The sequence below is a fragment of the Brassica napus genome, chromosome C4 (assembly GCF_020379485.1).
Source record: "Brassica napus cultivar Da-Ae chromosome C4, Da-Ae, whole genome shotgun sequence".
Taxonomy (NCBI): Eukaryota; Viridiplantae; Streptophyta; class Magnoliopsida; order Brassicales; family Brassicaceae; genus Brassica; species Brassica napus.
In genome coordinates this window covers 24,738,261-24,757,216 of record NC_063447.1, presented here as the reverse complement: position 1 = coordinate 24,757,216, position 18,956 = coordinate 24,738,261, and the positions used below count along the sequence as shown (strand labels likewise).

The 18,956-nt window shown below is 37.8% G+C and overlaps 1 pseudogene; it reads left to right on the top strand.

Annotated features, from left to right (window-relative positions):
* Positions 1–6,859: 6,859 nt before the first annotated feature.
* On the top strand, positions 6,860–12,930 carry LOC106392402 (annotated as a pseudogene).
* The last annotated feature ends 6,026 nt before the right edge of the window (positions 12,931–18,956 follow it).

Sequence of the window (18,956 nt, the reverse complement as noted above, 5' to 3'; positions counted from 1 at the left end):
GACCGTCGACCATCTCTTGCTTCCAGCGAAGCTTAAAAGATCTCCAAAAAGCTTCAAATACATCATTTTCTTCCAGATAGTACATGAACCTGTAATCACTCAAAATAAACTCTATATAGTAATAATATATCTTAAAACATTCATAAACCATGGTTAAAAATGGGTAAAATCCATGGTCTATCAACTTATTACTAAAATTACTAAAATAGACTTGTTTTTACGTCAGAAAAAACATTTTTAAGGTTTTGGCGGAAAGTGTGTTTTGTGGTTTTGATGAGAAATAATGTTTTATGGTTTTGGCGGAAAAGTTAGTTTTTACGGTTTTTACAAAAAAGTGCATTTTTGCGGTTTGGCGGGAAACTGCATTTTAGCATTTTTGACGGAAAAGTGCTTCGGCGGAAAATGCGTTTTTACGATTTTTTGTCGGAAAGTGTGTTTTTGCGGTTTTAATGGAAAGTGTTTTTTGCGGTCTTGACGGAAAGTACATTTTCGTGAGTTTGACGGAAAACTGCGTTTAACGGTTTTGACAGAAAGTGCATTTTGCGGTTTTGACAAAAATGCATTTTTCCGTTTTTTTTCTCGAAAAAGTACTTTTTGCGGTTTTGACGGAAAAATGTGTTTTTGCAGTTTTGACGGAAAGTGCGTTTTTACGGTTTTGACAGAAAATGTGTGTTTTACAGTTTTGGCTAAAAAACGCGTTTTACGTTTTTAACGGAAAATGTGTTTTTTGCGATTTTGGCGGGAAAATGTGTTTTGCATTTTTGGCGGGAAAATGCATTTTGCTGTTTTGGCGGGAAAATGTGTCTTTGTTGGAAAATGCGTTTTTACGGTCTTAACGGAAAATGCGTTGTTACGGTTTTGCGGAAAAGTACGTTTTCAGTTTTGATGAAAAATATATTTGCATAAAAATAGGATTTTTGTTTTTAAAAATAAATATTTTGGTTTAAAAGGTTATTTTTGTCATTTATAATTTTAGACTGAACTAGATGCATCCATATGCACCATGAAAACTCATCTTCATTTGGGTAAAAATTTGAGGGGAGTTTACACAAATGTAGTTGGGTGATCCATCCGGATGTTGCACTATAATGCAATAAACGAACATTGATTTGCTTCTTCACCCTAGATCACCTAGGTGAGTAAATGAACAACACCTAACATGTGCTATGTGGTTTGAGTATGAAAAATAAGTATCAAATTTCTTTAAATCTAATGAGGCATCATGTTTTGTATGTGTTGCTCGGTTTCTTTGTGGACTTGATCGTCCCGGTCGCCATATGGCGAGGTCGACGAGGATGCAGCTATTTTGATTTCTCGAAGATTTCTACTTTGGTGCTTTTCCAAAATTATTTGGAGGGGATTCCCTAAGAGAAGCAATCTTAGACGTTGATTTCGAGAGTACTGTTTTTGACCCCAACAGTTAGCCCCCTGCCTGCAAGTTTTGAGTATGATTCTTGCGGGCGAATGATGTTTTTAATTGGAATCTACGGCTAGGTATGCTTTTCTTTTTTCTCTCGAAAACTTTTGTCGAGATCATTTTATTGTGGAGATTAATCTCATCCTCATATTCCTATAAGGTGTTGGATTTTGATTCTTTATTCCTCGTAAGAATATAATGTTATAAGATTGGGGCTGCGCCTTATGAACGCTGCCTACGTACCCTTGTCAAAGGGATTAAGCCTTACGTAGTTCATTTTGGAGTTAAGGTTTTTATGACCTGTTTTCCAGCGAGACCTTTATGGTCTGGTTATGTATCGTGTAAAGACTTTCGAGCATGTTGCTGCGGATGGCATTTTACATTCGACCTATGTTGGCCTCAGGCCTAGCCTCGTTGGCTGTTTGCTTTGACCAAGTGTGGCTGTATTTATATTTCTGGACTGATAGCGTATGGCTTCGAATCCGTGCCGTTTTGCTCGTATCTATAAAATTATGGTTTTACAAATCAAGAGAACTGCCATTTACAGAGTTACAGGGGCAGGATGTGAGTTGTCATATCATTCCTGTCACTAAGACGATCACCAAATCTGGCGTTGTGCAAGATGAAAGTACTCAAAGTTTTTTAGTTCGCGGAGACTCATAAACGTGCATATATAAATGAAGAGACAAATTTTGGGATCTCGTATTGGGGTGTTGATACTTTTCCTTTGAGATGTTAGAGACCAGAGTGCTGGGTTTAGGGAAAAGGCCTAGGTTTACTCTCTCCTTAAGGTTTTGCGACGACTAATCGGCTTTCGTTTTACCTGTTTGCGATTTTAACCTAATTCGTACCGATTTAAAGTCTGCGAATTGTTATCGGCTTATATGACTTTTCTTGGTAGGAACCGAGCTACTTCCAAAGATTGTTTACAGGTGATGACCAAAATTTTGGATTTCTTGTATATCGCGCTATGTTATCCTTGTCGGATGTACGAGAGCCTATCCTTATGGGGATGACTAAGTCTGTGTAGGCCGTTAGAGTTCGTTTGTTGTGATCAGCAACAAAAAAATGATAAATGTTACCGTTCAGAGGTGTGTTACCGTTTAGAGGTGTTAGTGCATTTTGACTGTTTCGAGTTTCTGAGAAGAGGGTTCCGTCTGGGAAATTTAGACGGAAAACAGTTCTTCGAGCATTAGTGACGTCTCGCGATGCCGAAGGTTGAGTTTTCCTTATGCCATATTTTGTGGTTGAAATGTTTACGGGCTTGAAGAGTGGTGTCGCAAGGGTTTTGTCCTTACCTTACGGCAAAAAAACGTTTTGGTTTGTTTGCGGATGTTCACAGCCAAAACTGTTGTTTCTGTTTGGATGGTAAACTGTTTGATATTTGATCAAGGAATTTAGACCGAGGGGTCGCGTAAATTTGTCCCTGGGAAGAAGCGTCTTTCTCCACTGTGCTTTGTGAAGTGTTGGACTTCCGAAGTTTATTTAGTGTATTTTTAAGGATGGCTCGTATAGCTCTAGGAGCTTTGTTACGAATGTTTCTTTACATGTCATATTTTACGGGTAAAACCCTGCGGGATTAAAGTGAATTGTGGAGCATACAAAACTTAGTTGATTGTTGATAAGTTCAAATCTCTCATTAACCGTTTGGTTGTTAGGACTGAGTTTTGTTATGAAGAATTTTATCGTATGATTTCCGCTTCTGGGTTATACGACAAATTGTTTGTGTAATCCTCTCTTGGCGTTTTATGACAAATCGTGGATTGTCGTTTAGTCGTTAAGTGATTGGAGCGGTGGTCGCTCAATTGTTTTTGCTTGGTATGAAGGCTGTGTTCGGCCGTATATCCAGAGACATTGTTGGTAAAGGACTAGACCATCGCACTTTCGTGTTAACACTAAAGTCATGTTAGTTTACGATTGTCCTTAAAGGGAATGCCAAATTCTAGTTCAGGCTTTATGGGAAGGCGTAGTTGGCCAAGGGCCAAATAGCGTTTGTCGAGATTGATAGGCCAGGTATGCCGGAACTTTCTGCTTTAAGATGGCCCATGTTTTTAGAAAACGATCTTCCACTTTAGGTTTCAGTTATACGATGAATGCTTCGGATAATGTTTCCTTTAGTCGTATGTAATTTTTTTTCTTTTAGTCCGAGGGAGACGAAGCCTAAGAGGCTCGACACATAACTCGTGCGGAGTCAGTTGCGGGCCGACTTCCTGCTTGGATGTAACCGAGGGAAGTGAAGGGCAGAAGTCAGCGACCTGCAAGGAGCTTCGTTTTTGGTTATACGAAAATTATTTAAGACAGTTCATCGTAAGATCTGTTATGCTATTCTTCCAAAAATTGCGTTAGAAACTAAGCATGTCGAGAATAATGCCTAAAATCCTAAGTGCAGAAAGTTCTAAGAGTCTAAAAGAATCGTCCATGTGCTCCTTGCTTTATTCCCCCCCCCCTCCCCCCAGTATATATGTCTTCAAGGTCTGTCACCTTTTTCCTCTTACCTTTGGGCCCAAGTTTGTCTATTCGCGGAAATATTCCAATTTTCCTGATCTTCGTAATTATCCCTTGAAACTTGAAATTTATCTTCTCCTACGAATAAAAGATAGACCGCCATAGTAATCTTGGGCTCACTCTCGTGTAAATTCGTAAGTGGGTCTTAGCCACGTTTTAGACCTTTTCGAACCGTTTTTCGACTTAAGCGTTTATACGATTGATTCGAAGAAGAAAGTAGTCTTTGCGATTTTTATCATAAAGTTTTAACGATAACTTCAATCGAGACGAAACGAGGGATGCTGCAGTCGAGACACGAAGAAAGAGATTTGGTCACTGTACAGTTCGTCCTGCTCGCCATATGGCGAGCTGGACTTGATCGTCCCGCTCGCTATATGGCGAGCTGGACTTGATCTGTCCTGCTCGCCATATGACGAGCTGGACTTGGACCATCCCGCCATATGGCGAGCTGGACTTGATCGTCTCACTCGTCTTATGGCGAGGTCGACGAGGATGCAACTCTTTTGATATTTCGAAGATTTCTTCTTTGGTACTTTTCTGAAATTATTTTGAAGAAATTCGTTAAGAGAAGCAATCTTAGATGTTGATTTTGAGAGGTACTATTTTTGACCCCAACAGAAACCATCAGCGGAGATAAGATCTCAAGGTTGAGTTATGACAACTAGTGCAAAGGCTTTCTTGCATATGTAAGCAAGACTAATTGAGGTCTCAAAGCTTTTCTTGCATTTACTTATATGCATATTTGGCTGATCTGAAACTAAACAACAGGCATGGGAATCATGGTGTGAAACCAAAGGAGTTGATTTTTTGGACCGAGAGGTTGCTAATTCATGTCATCCATCTGAAGTTGGACGATGTGTTCAGATTGGTCTGCTATGTGTTCAACACCAACCTGTAGACAGACCAAGCACACTAGAGCTGTTGTCTATGCTAACCAAGAAATCAGATCTTCCATCACCAAAACAACCCATATTTGTAGTGCATGCGAGATATGGCGAATCCACATCTAAGGACTTGATCGGCATTAATGAAATGCCACAATCTGTGATCCAAGGGCGTTAAGAAACGAATGTGTGATTGAATTCAAATTTGTGCAATTGTTGTGTGTTAGATTGTCACTGTTGATACCCTTAATTTCGTTCCTTTTTGTTGTAAGATGATCATTAAGTAACAAGAGAAAAATTCAGCTTTGGATGTTATCTTTTTGATATGAGATTTAATAGATTTCAATGTCATATTAGTTTCTCTCACAGCTTTGGTCTTTGCTCTGGTGAATCCGTTAACATTTAAAGTGTGATGTAAGACTGATATGATTATCTGATTTATTCATTTAGTCATCTTTTAGGTTGATGCAGAGTCTAGATATTTAACATTGAAACGACACGGTCTTTTGAAAGTGTTAAATTATTCATATAAAAAAAACCTTTGTACAACTTGATTGACTATGTTTCTTAAGTTTGAATTAAGAAAAGTTTAAAAGGTGAAATATAATCAAAGAATCTCCTAGTGAGTTGTGACTACTTCCGGCTTGCAAACCAAGATTGCAATGCAGTGGCGAATATTTTACTTCCAACCATGCATAGCGACGAAATACGGTTCCTAACTCCTTTGTCAATGAACGTTATTATAGCGGTAGAGGTCTGAGGCCTTTATCCATGCTTTCTCCCATTCCTTTTCCTCCAAATAGTGTGAAACATCTCAGAAGAAACATGTCATTACCATTCCCTCTATTATTTACTAACAAATCCAAAATGCTATTCCAGTCCGTGGTGAACCATTTCGAAGCAGATTTTTTGTTACTCCCATCCATATTTGCTGAGAATACGAACAACTGAAGAAGAGATGATCAATTTCCTTAATGCATTGCTTGGGAAGGCTATATACCAACATCCACAAGTTTGTGAGACTGTGGACGGCCGTATTTATAAGTAGTAACCGCCTTGCGAAAGATAGTTGTCAAGCAATCCGTCGTTTACGAAAATGTTGGATTCTTTATGTTAGATTGTGGAAAGGACAGGAAAAATGATAATGTTGCGTAAGGCCAGTCATTTTTAACTAGGTAATAATCTGCGCCTTGTGCGAAATGTGATTATTAGTTTCGTTATTTTTTAGTAAAGAGACTGTTTTAGTTTTTAATCTCCGAAAATATAACTATCATTTTAAATCAATATTTATTTGGTTTGTTCGGTTAAAATTTTTGATGTTTTTGTTTTTTTTTTCCTGTGATAATCAAAAATTACTATTATTTGTTTGTTTCCAATGGTTTCATATTATAGTTTCTAAACGGATAATAGTTAAAAAAAAAATTATTAAGACAAATCAGTTTACTACAATTTGGTCGATAGTGAAAATAAGCATTAAGAAAAATAATATTTTAACATCCAAAAAATAGATATTTCAGTTGTAGTAAATACTTCGTTATAAGGTGTTCACGTCAATGTGCACATGTATGTGTATGTAAAAGTATATAAAGATGATTGATAAATATATAAAGATACTGTTAATTAATATTAAATGACATTTTTTCAAAATAATACATGAAAAATAAAATTCTTAAAATGAAATTATTTAAAAACAAAATATTGTAAAATTTATATAAACTATAATATATAACTTATATATAATTATTTAAATATATGTATATATATGCATATAACGGATCTAATTGGATATATGTTCATATAAATATTGATATTTGTGATTTGCTTTTTTTTTACGGATATTGCATTTTAGTATTTGATTTGCTCCGTAGAGTAACGGATATCCAGATTTTTCGGTTCGAATCAAAACGGATAACAAATCGTTTATGAATAATTTGTCCAACTCTATTTGTAAAGAGTAAAAATAACGTAAAGAAGAACCATACATGTGAGTTTTATATTAAAAACGTAAAGTACATAGTGTAAACATATTTATGTAGAGTTTGGCTGAGAAACTCTTTACATGTGACATGTGTTCATTTTGTGTGAACGCATTTATTACAATGCTTCTACACGAGACATGTGTCCAGTTTAGTGTGAACGCATTTATTACAGTGCTTCTCTTTTAGTATATAAAAGATTTACTTTACTTTCATCTTTTTCCCAATTGTTTTTGTGTGTGAAATCTGAATGTTTGTTAACTTTTTTTTACTAAAAACAATTATTCGTCTCTCAGTTCAAATGATTACTTATTTTTTTAGAACTTCCATACACGATTCATTCCACATAAATAATCTTTAAAATTTACATCCAATTGAAGACAGTTTTTTAGTCAGATGTCATAAATGAGATAAATGTGTGATCCTATATTATGTATGGGTGTTTTTTTTTTCCTGAAAAAATTATGGATGGGTATTTGGATGATCAAAATGATCAGGTTCCATCAATGCTTGGTTGGATTCTTTAAGAAGATTAGAGCTTGAGAAGATTTAACGAGATAAATATCAGCAGCACCTCGTTTGCTAGTGTTTTCTTTCAACAATAGTTGTGAAGCTTATTATGGCGTCACCGTGAAATTCACAACCACAGCTCATACCCTTTGAAAATGATTACCATTTTAGGCAAAAACCATTCAGGATAAAACCCTAGCTAGGAACTAGCTTCGGTTCCCTACAGATAGAACCCACCAGTATGCAGTGCCGTGCCTAGGTGTTTGGGGGCCTCAGGTTAGAGTAAAAAAGTTTTCATAATTAGTAATAAATATCTATTACATAAAACTTTACAAAAAATTATGTATTTAATATTTATAGATTCATATGAAAAAGTGAACATATTATTTCTTAAAAGAATACAAAATACATAGTTTATTAAACCAAAAATGCAAGATTTCAAATTATCTATGAAGATTTTATAATTGTTTAATTAAATATGTGCTTATTTAGATATGTTAAATGGTAAGCTTATAAATGTATTACTACAATAGTAAAAATAAAATCATACATGCTAAAAAATTATAATTTAAAGTCTAAAAATTAAATAAATAAAGTAATGGTTTTATGAAGTTAGATGATAAATTAAATCTAAAAGTCTAAAATAGAATAAAATAAGTCTAAATAGCATAAATAAATTATTGTTTAAATCCAAAACTAAGAGAAGTTTATATATAAAATATAACTAATTTAAAGTGGAATTAAATGGGGCCCTAAAATGTGTTATACAAGTTGGGGCCTAAGACAATTTTGCCTTTCTCATAACAAGGTAATCACGCCTCTGCCAGTATGCACTAGCTCTGTAGATTTTCAAAGCTTTTGAACGTTTGAATTATTCCCTGGAAGTGTTAAATTTATCTTTTGAATGAATCTGACTGGTGGCGTCTTATATCGTTGCATTATGGGGTCAACAAGTTGAGAAGGACCTGAAAGCAACACAATGTTTCTAGATTCAAGAGAAAAACAAGATTAGTTGATTGTGAATACAGTGATACAGAACCTTGGAAAAATGGGCGATGTGGTCAACATTGACGTGCTTGGGAATAATCTTCATTACGTCCTCAAATTTGTTTTCTTAGCTTACTTTCTATTGAATAAATGTTCTCGTACACTTTTCTGAAATATATTCTTGGAGACACAAGAAGCATACTCTTAATTGTTTTATCCACATGAGGACAACGAGGTTTGCTTGCTTGCTATTGCTTACCATGCTCTTAAAGTTTAGCCATGGATCTATAACGCCAACAAATCCTTTGTCAATAGGCCAAACTCTCAGCTCCTCTAACGATGTTTATGAATTGGGGTTCTTTAGTCCTCATAACACCCAAGATCAATATGTTGGAATCTGGTTGAAGGGTACTACTCCCCAGGTGGTTGTGTGGGTGGCAAATAGAGAAGATCCTGTTACAGACCCCTTGGCTAATCTAACTATTAGCAGCAATGGAAGTCTTCTGTTATCAAACGGTAAAGATGGCGTTGTGTGGTCCACCGAAGGAACTTTTGCATCTAACCGGTCTCATGCAGAACTTTCGAACGAAGGAAATTTTATTATCACAGAAAATGTTACAGGAAGAATTCTATGGGAAAGCTTTGAGCATCTTGGTAATACTATGCTCCCTTTCTCAACCCTCGCGTATAATCTCACCACCGGAGAGAAGCAGGTGTTGACTTCGTGGAAAAGTGACACCGATCCATCGCCTGGTGACTTCATGGTCGAGATTACACCGCAAGTGCCATCGCAGCTGTTTACTAAGAGAGGTTCTGCGTCTTATTGGAGAAGCGGTCCATGGGCTAAAACAAGGTTCATTGGTATACCGCTAATGGATGCGTCATTAACAAGTCCATTTAGCCTTGAGCAGGATGCAAACGGGTCAGTATCTTTCACTTATGTAGACAGAAACATCAAACCTCCACGTGTAATGATAACATCGGAGGGCCCAGTGAAGATTTTTCAGCATAATGGGATCGAGTGGGAGTTAGACTTTGAGGTTCCAGCGAATCCATGTGATCATTATGGTGTATGTGGACCTTTTGGACTGTGTGTTATGTCATCATCTCTAACGTGTAAATGCTTCAAAGGGTTTGTACCAAAATCCATTGAGGAGTGGGAAAGAGGAATCTGGACAGATGGTTGTGTGAGACGTACCGAACTACTTTGTCAAGGCAATGTTACCAATGAAAACATCTTCCATCCTATTGCCAACACAAAGCCTCCAGATAATTACGAATTTACAAGTGCTTCTCATGCTAAAGACTGCCACCGAAGTTGCCTGGAGAATTGTTCTTGCTTGGCCTTTTCTTTTATTAATGGAATAGGGTGTTTAGTGTGGAACCAGGAGCTAATGGACGTAGTGCAGTTTTCTGAAGGTGGAGAGCTTCTGTCCATTCGTCTTGCAAGCTCTGAAGTAGGTATAATCATTTACACATTTATCTTCAACTGTACTGATATTGTTCTTTTGGTAGTAGCATTGCTTACTGTTTAATTTTTGTTTGTTTTATATATCTAAGGTGGAAATAATAGCAAGAAGACCATCGTTGCTATTGTTGTGAGCCTCTCTCTTTTCGTAATATTGGGTTCTGCTTCGTTTGGTTTCTGGAGATGCAGAGTTAAACATAATGGTAGCAAACATAATGTTACATTTTCTTGCTAATTAATAGATACACATTGATAAGGTTAGTGTCTATCTATCTAATAACTTGTAGCTCTAATCTCAGCTATTATATCAAAGGAAGCCTCACAAGATGCATGGAGGAATGGTCTAGAACGACAGGATGTCTCAGGTTTAAATTTCTTTGAGATGAATACCATTAAAACTGCCACCAATAATTTCAGTCTGTCTAATAAACTTGGACAAGGTGGCTTTGGTTCAGTTTACAAGGTATGAGAATTAGTCTTCCTTCTTTGCTCTTATGTATTCACTGTTTATGTTCTCTAGATGATATTCACCAATTTGTTTCAGGGAATGCTGCAAGATGAGAAAAAAATAGCTGTAAAACGTCTTTCTAGCACCTCAGGACAGGGCAAAGAAGAGTTTATGAATGAAATAGTACTCATCTCAAAATTACAACACAAAAACTTAGTTCGGATATTGGGATGTTGCATTGAAGGAGAAGAGAGGCTATTGATTTATGAGTTCATGTTGAACAAAAGCCTTGATACTTTTCTCTTCGGTAGGTCTCTACTTGCCTCCTTTTTAATGTAGCAGTTTTCTCTTCATCTATAACAGCTTTGCTTATAGTTTTTACACTGTATTATTGCTTAGATTCAAGAAGAAAGCTTGAGATTGACTGGCCTAAAAGATTAAGTATCATCCAAGCTATTGCGCGTGGACTTCTCTATCTCCACCGTGACTCACACCTCAAGGTTATTCACCGGGATTTAAAGGTAAGCAATATTCTTTTGGATGAGAAGATGAACCCAAAAATATCAGATTTTGGATTGGCTCGGATGTATCAAGGAACCGAATATCAGGATAATACTCGCAGGGTTGTAGGAACTCTGTAAGACTCTGACTTCAAAAACACACTTAATAAGATTCATAGTCATAATCATATATTTAGTTCCAATTTTTGCACAGAGGATATATGTCTCCCGAGTATGCATGGAGTGGTATGTTTTCTGAGAAATCAGACATCTATAGCTTTGGAGTGCTGCTGTTGGAAATCATCAGTGGAGAGAAGATTTCAAGATTCAGCTATGGCGTAGAAGGAAAAACTCTTATAGCTTATGTAAGTCAGACTTGATTTTTTTCATACACTTTCAGAGCTTTAGAAATGTTTTTGCTATTATATTCTTAAGATATTAAACTAAACAACAGGCGTGGGAATCTTGGTGTAAAAATGGAGGAATTGATCTTTTGGATAAAGATATTTCTGACTCATGTCAGCCATCAGAAGTTAAGAGATGTGTTCAGATTGGTTTGCTCTGTGTTCAACACCAACCTGCCGATAGACCCAACACACTTGAGTTACTGTGTATGCTCACCACAACATCAGATCTTCCGTCACCTAAACAGCCCACATTTGTAGTGAACACGCGAAATGAAGAACCCGTGTCTAAGGGTTTGATCAGTGTCAATGAGATGACACAGTCTCTGATTCTTGGGCGTTAAGAAATAAGGTGTGATAAAGATTGTAGAATTGATGCTCTTTTAAGGTGATCATATTTTCAATGTTGATAACTTTAAGCTTCAGTTTATTTATTTATATTTATTTTTGAATGAATAAGCTTCGGTTAAATTTTTTGTTTTATTGTAGAAAACAGAAAATTACTTCCAAGTTTTTTTACTTCCATGTTTTTTTTTTACTTCCAAGTTTACATTTCTCATCAACAAGATGAAAATCTTTGGATATTTTTTTTAAATGTGTTGTGGTGAAGTTTCCTAATAAGTCCAGATTAGATGAAATATCACTTGCTTAGTAAAATCCAGGCCCTTCGGATCTGTACCAATTTTGCAAGCTTTCTCAAATACAGAACAGTGCTGCAAATATGAGATTGTCTAGGAAAGTAGGAAGCGGTTCTTGCACGGCCTTTGCCTATATAAATGGTTTAGTCTTTTGTATGATGAGGTCTCTTTCCCTTGTTTAGCCCATTCTAAAATTGGGTAAAACTTATTATAATGAATACTAGATTTTAATCCGCACTTTCAAAACATAGAATTATTTTTTTTATTTTTTTATCGACACACGGAATTATTTTTGTTGACAATTTTTATTTAAGAAAATTTACATAATTTATGTGTTTTTCTCATTTTTTATAAAGTTTACTATTAAACATGTTATAAAGTTTACTATTAAACATGTGGACGTGAATTAAGATAAGATAAAATTTTAGTTTCATGAAAAAAGTCTCATCCATACTATATAAAAGTATTTTAATTTATGTTGGGGGTTGACCTCAAGCAAAATAAATAGTAGTCTTTGCAAAGAGGTTTTAAAAAGAGCAGAGACTTACACAATTCAAGAACTCATATCATCACATCTACAATGTTACAAGCCACATCAAATCAATTCTAACTTCAGAGGTATACCACATCCTAGCTTAACAACCAAATCCATCTAACCAGCAACTTACCTAATAGTGTCCGACTTGTCCCTCTACTGATCTCATTTAATACATATATAAAAAGTGTAGGCTTTATCTTGGGAGTATCAATCAAAAGACACATGGACTCTTACTCAAGCAAGTTTCTGAACACACATGTAGTCTTATGTGATCCATTTCTTCCCTCTTTCTCTCTTCTCTGAATCTCAATTCCAATGAACAATGATACTGATACAGTCCATCTTTATTCACCTTCTTTTCGATTTTTTATTTATCTTTCTCTTCTTTTTTTATTGACAAAGTGAAGGCGAATAATGGGGTCACATGAGACACTCTTACCTCTCGCATCCAACGATGTGTGATCATTCCATTAGAGTAGAATAATGGGGTCGCATGAGACACTCCTACCCCTCTAAATCGTAGGAAATCATTTCAATCTTTTATTCGTATATATGCCGAAGAGAGAGAGAGAGAGAGAGAAAGGAATCAGAAACACACAGACTTTTGCCTTCCAGACTTGCAGGAGGGATTCGATCTAATGTATACCAAGTCCCAAGACAAGCAGTTTAAACTCAATTAGGTTGAAGATCAGCTTTGGTTCCTTCAAACGTTCTCAGCAAGTGTGGATAATGGGTAGGTGATCCACTTTGGTATCTCTAATACACTCTGCAGTCAATAAATCTAAGAGTGGTGCTAGAGAGTGGTTAGATAATAAGTGAAATTGTAAAGTTCATTATCCCATTCTTGACTCAATAAAAAATTTTGAAAAACATTTTGTAAAACTCATACAAAAAACTAGATATAGGTAAACCTCCCCCCCCCCCACCCCCGACCTAGATTACACTGTCCCTAGTGTGCATCTAGTCAAAGGTAGGTGAGAAATAAATCATAAGTACACAATGTATCAAGGTAGAACGATATATCTGCTCGCTGATGGTTGACGTCGATCAACACAGTAAACTGTTCGTCGGTCGATTCGGATCTGGTACTGTCGATCGATGTCGACCTGGTCTTATCGATCGATGTCGACCTGGTCTTATCGTCTCCTCGGGTCTCTTTTTTGGGGTTTTTTTACCTGCAATAAATTAATACAAAAATCAATAATAAATTAAGTATAAAACTAAGTAAAATTACCTAATAGTGGGTTTCCTCCCACTCAGCGCTTTGTTATAGTCATTTAGCTTGACTTTGGAAGCAGGTTGGCTAGTAAGGAGGTGGATGACTACTTGTTGGGAAACAAGTGTCTACATCTTCCTTGCTCATCTGAAACCATGTACCAATGAAGCTTCTTATGGATTCATCTCCTCTGGTCCACTGATTTTTCAGTATCTCCTTATCAACCCCAATGACATGCATCCTATTCTAAAGGTTATTGATGATGTGCTGGTGCATTCCAAGTCTGGCTTGAGTTGTTTCATCAAGGTCCTCCAATCTCTGGGAAAAGTCTTCTCGCATCAAGTCTTGAGAAAAATTAATCTCATCAAGCTTGTCTTCTAACAACTTCACTGTTACCAGCCTCTTTTTCAAATATTCATATCCACCGTCGATCGATGGTCGAGTAAGACCGTCGAGCGATGCTTCAGATCGGATTGCATTCTGTCTCCGGATCATGTCCATCTCCTGTTCCAGCTCATCCATGCGTGTAGTCAGCCTGTCAATGCTGTCATTAAGTGAGTAGTAGACATCTTCGAGCCTCTTGTAGGTATCATCCAGTGACATCTCTTGGGCTCTGGAAATCACACGTACAATGTCATCCATATCTTCTTTGCTGTAGCTTCTTAGCCTTGGCAAGATTCTGGTGAACTTCTCTGCATGCTCTGTTAGACAGATACTAGCTTATCCATGCATTGTAGCTCTTTCCAGAATATCTATGATGTCATCCCTTGACACATGAATGATTCTTCCATCTGGTGCTCGTGCATATCCATGCTCGTCTATGTATAAACTGTATTCATCTTTCTTTTCCCACTCAAATAATCTTTTGCCGTCGGAATCATAAGCTCTTTTTCCAAATTCGATCAATACGTCGATCAATGGCTGACCTCTCCTGTCGATCGATGTCGAATCTTCTGTTCTAGCGTCTGGCTCTATTCCGTGATGAGTATCGATCGATATCTTGTTGTTCCCGTCGATCGATGTTTCCCTTATGGTCTCATGGGAAATCTGGAGAACTCCTGCTTCTTCCATGGAAAGACCACGATACTCAATGATCTCTTCTTCTCTGTAGTCTTCATCATACTCATAAGGTTCCATTGCGCTCATCTTCCTCTTTGAAGGTATAGCAGTGTGAACAGCGAAGCTAGGTTGGTAGCAATCATTCTCCCAACTGTTGAGAGATCCTTCTTGAAAATCGTCTATCTCATTCGCATGGTTACTGTCGATCGGTTCTTCCAACTCATTGTCGATCATCAGTACAAGCTTCTCGTCGATCGATATCTTTGGTTGAGTGGCGATCGATGTTTCAGCCTCCGATTGCTCATCAGCTTCATGGTCGCAGTGGCATACTGCAATGAATCCTGGATTGTCTCCAATCTCCATGTAGCCTATCTGTTGCTTGACAACTCTCACTGGATCATAATAGACAGTAGGGTCTATTAGTATCAGGCACAACTTGTTAGTCTGCATGTCGCATACTGCTCCTACAGTATCCATGAATGCTCCCAAGTAATAGAGAAGAATTCCAGTTGAGCTTGATGTCCAGGACATGGAAGTCTACTGGAACTAGGGCATTACCAATCTGCACCTCAAGGTTTCTGATGAATCCTCCTGAGTTCTTCTGAGAACAATCCACAAATGTGAATGAATCCTCTGAAGGCTCTATCTTCAGACCTAGATGATCTTCCATCACCTTAGGTAGAATGCTGACTGAAGATCCTGTGTCGCAAAGCGCACTAGGGTAGTCAATGCCTCGTATAAAGCAGGGTACCACAAACTTTTCAGGATCACTCTTCTTCTTCAGTGTAATCCTCTTCTTCAGTGTATTCCTCTGTTTCATCTTCTCTCTGACCTGGTTGAACATTCTCCTTATGTCCTCTTCAGTTTCCTTGGTTTCTTTGAAGAACATTCACAGCTTGTGGGTAAAGTAAGCCTCCTCAAATGGCCTATCTAATGGGATCCTTAAAATCCTCTTTCTGAAACACTCCATCTCCTTATCATTGGCTCCTCTCTTCAGATGCTTGGGAACCTTTTCCTTCCTCTTTCTCAAGGTCCTTCCCACAGTAGCCTGATCAACTTGCATAGGCACTGCGGCATCTTCTGATTGTTAATTTTTGTTTTCCATTGATGTTTCTGAAGGTTGAGATGGGTTTCTGAATGCATTCAATTGTGTTACATCAATTTTTGGGAGTTACACTCGGTAGAAGAGAGGTGCACGTCGATCGATGACTGAGGTTGATTGTCGATCGTTGGTTGAATCTCTCTGTCGATCGGCGGTCTGCTCACTATCTCGATCGATGTTTGCAATAAAGGGTTTGGGTTGATTAGGGTGCTTAGCTGCGAATTCTTCATGGGTCATGATACTGACCATCTCGCATGATGCAGCTGACTCCGTCGATCGAAATTGAACATCCGATGTCGATCGGTGTTCATCCCATTCCATCGATCGATGGTCATCTCTTGGTGTCGGACAACACCAATGTGAACTGCCGAAGCTCATGGAGCTTTCGACATCGAAATCCCCCTCCTTAACCACTTGCCAAAAATCATCATCTATGATAGCATTCACGTGGTACTTCAGTGCTTCATTACCCTTTATGAAGGTTTTTTGCTTCTTAACAATTTCTCCTGTCTGAACCACTTGTGTCTCCAACTTCTTCACATATGTGTTCAGAGTCACAAACTTTGCATTCAGCTCAGTGTAGACAACATCTATCTTCCCATCGACATTCACCATAAGCTTTTGTTGACCCTCAAGAACTTGATCAATCATTGCTTCTATCTTGCTCTCTGGAGTCTGTGGTGGCACGTTCTGGTAGGAAGAATTTCCATAGTTCATGTTGTTGCTGTTTTTGAAGTTGTTGTTGTAGGGTTTCTGGAACTGTGAACTCTGGTTGAAGTTACTCCTCTGACCATTCCTATATGATTTTCTGTATCCACTCTTATTCCCAGGTTTCTGATTCTGAAAACCAGTACCACTGATGAAATTCACATCCTCTTCTAAATATTCAACACTGTTCATTTCTACAGCTTACATATCCTCTGCAAAGCTAACTTGCTTCTTGAGAAGCTTGTGAACACTGTCCAACTTAGCCTTAACATCGTCCAACTCCTCCTTTCCAAGGGTGGCCGATTTTCTCCTCTCAAAATCAGTGTTATTGGTGCTATTTCTAAACACCAAGTTCTCAATCAGTCTCACAGCCTCTTCTGGATTCCTAGTGTTGAAGTTCCCTTCACTAGTTATGTCCAGAGCCATCTGATATGCCAGTGCGATGCCTCTCTCTGATAGGACTTGAATCTTATCCAAGAGCTTTTGAATGACTTTGTAGGCTCCTGAGTGAATTTAGCAATCTTGCTCCTTAAGTCCTCAGCTCGTAACTCATCAAAGAAATTACGCAGGAATGCATTCTTGATGTCAGCCCAGGATGTGAGAGATCCTGGTCGTAACTGCTTAAGCCAATGCAAAGCTTTTCCAGCCAGTGAGTAATGGAAGAGCTTGCAGAAAAGAAAATCCTCAGGGACTGCATTAGCTTTAATGGCAGAAACCAAATCCTCGAACCGCTCCAGATGGTCCATATGATGCTCGTGTGACAAACCACAACAGGGTGTCTGAGCCACGAGTGTAAAGTACTGGGGTTTCAGCTAGAAATCTGTCCTCTGAGTGGCAGGAGGACAAATAGAATATCTGTTGGCATAGTACTGATATGGACGATTGTAGTCAGTCAACGTTCTAGTTCGAGCAGCATCCTCTATAGCTTGAGCAGCTGCAGCGATATCTTCATCTTGATCAGGAATTACAGCCCTCCGATCATCTAACCTCTGACATGCTGCATTACGCAGATGACGCTCCTGGTCATGAAGGTCTCCATTCTCATCCCTCTCTAGAATTAGTGTCGCAACCATGTCTCGCGAATGGATGTCGATCGATGTTCGGTTTGAAGTGTCGATCGGCGGTAGCTCACAACAGTCGCTAGACAGATTAGGAGTATCGGTCGACTTTTGCTGAGAAGTGTCGGTCGACGAACAGATGTTGGTGTCGATCGATGTGGATCTCTTTTCTTTGCGGATCGTGCGTTCCAAGAGTGCAGGGTCTGAGTAAATCAGTGAGTTTTCCTTGTTGCTTCTGGTACTGCTGGGAATGCACCTTGAAGAAATTAAGAAAATATTTTATCAGTTTTTGAGTAACAGAAAAACCTTGACTTAAAACTGCCTAGACAAGGTCTAATGGCGAACAAAGCTCCCCAGCAACGGCGCCAAATTTCATATCACTCAAATTAACCTAACTGATTATTCTCTCAAAGAAGAGGTCGATTTGTGGTACCTAGGGATCGAATCCACAAGGAGCTGGGGCACACAAAAGATCTTAAACAATTTATAATTAAGCTAGGTTAATTATGGAAATAATAAATTGCAGTGGTGAAAAAGGCAGTTGTTCGGTTAATTGGTTTTGAAGTTTTGTAATCAATATGAGAAAGAGAAAGCGTTAGACTTAGGGTTTCTATTCAGGTAATCATGATTATAATAACATAGAAGCTAGAGTAGTTTATTGGATATTCTATAACTCAAAAAAGTAATAAATTATCAACTTTCGTTTGTTTAGAATATCTATTGTCTGGATCTCCGATCTCAACTGTCGTTTGGTTATCTGGAGAAAGTATCGATCGATGCTATCGATGGATAGTCAATCGATACACCTTTCAGAAAGTCGATCGATACACCTATAGGGTTGTCGATCGATGTTCCTTCCAGCAAGCTTCACCGAGTGGGTTTGAACTATGTTCACTAGGTTTCCTAAATCAACTTATGTTTGTTTCTAACAATCCTAGCACAATATAAATTATTTCAGGTAAAATATCAGGCTTCCGCTTACGCCTAATTATCCTAATATCAGGGTTCTAGTTAGCTACTCTAGAACACAAGAAATAAGAGCAATTCAACTGATGGATATCACAAACGACTCATCAATCTATATTTGGGGCTAATCCTTCATAATCCTATTTAAATCCTAAACCTAACAAGGTGAACTACTCAGACATAGAAAAGAAATTCATAACAAATAACATAAAGGAATGCATAAATATATTAAGGTTAAAAATATTGGAGTTCCAATACAAATCTCTGAAGGAGTCTTGGATCTTCTCTCCAAATCTATTAAAAACCTTTTGATGTGTAAAACTAGAAGAGTAGGAAAGAGTAGAAACTGTGTGTTGCCTAGAACAATGGCTGAGCACATAAATATTAGGTTAAAAAGTCGGCCAGGGGTATTTCTGTACTTATGTCTTGACTTGGGTTTTAAGCCGGCTTGGCTTTGCACGCTTCGCTGTGGATCGATGGCACAGAGTGTGCATCGATCGATGGTGGACTCTAAATGTTGACCTCGAACTAGTTCGATGGTCAGCTTCGAGCTTCCTCTCATTTTATCTCCA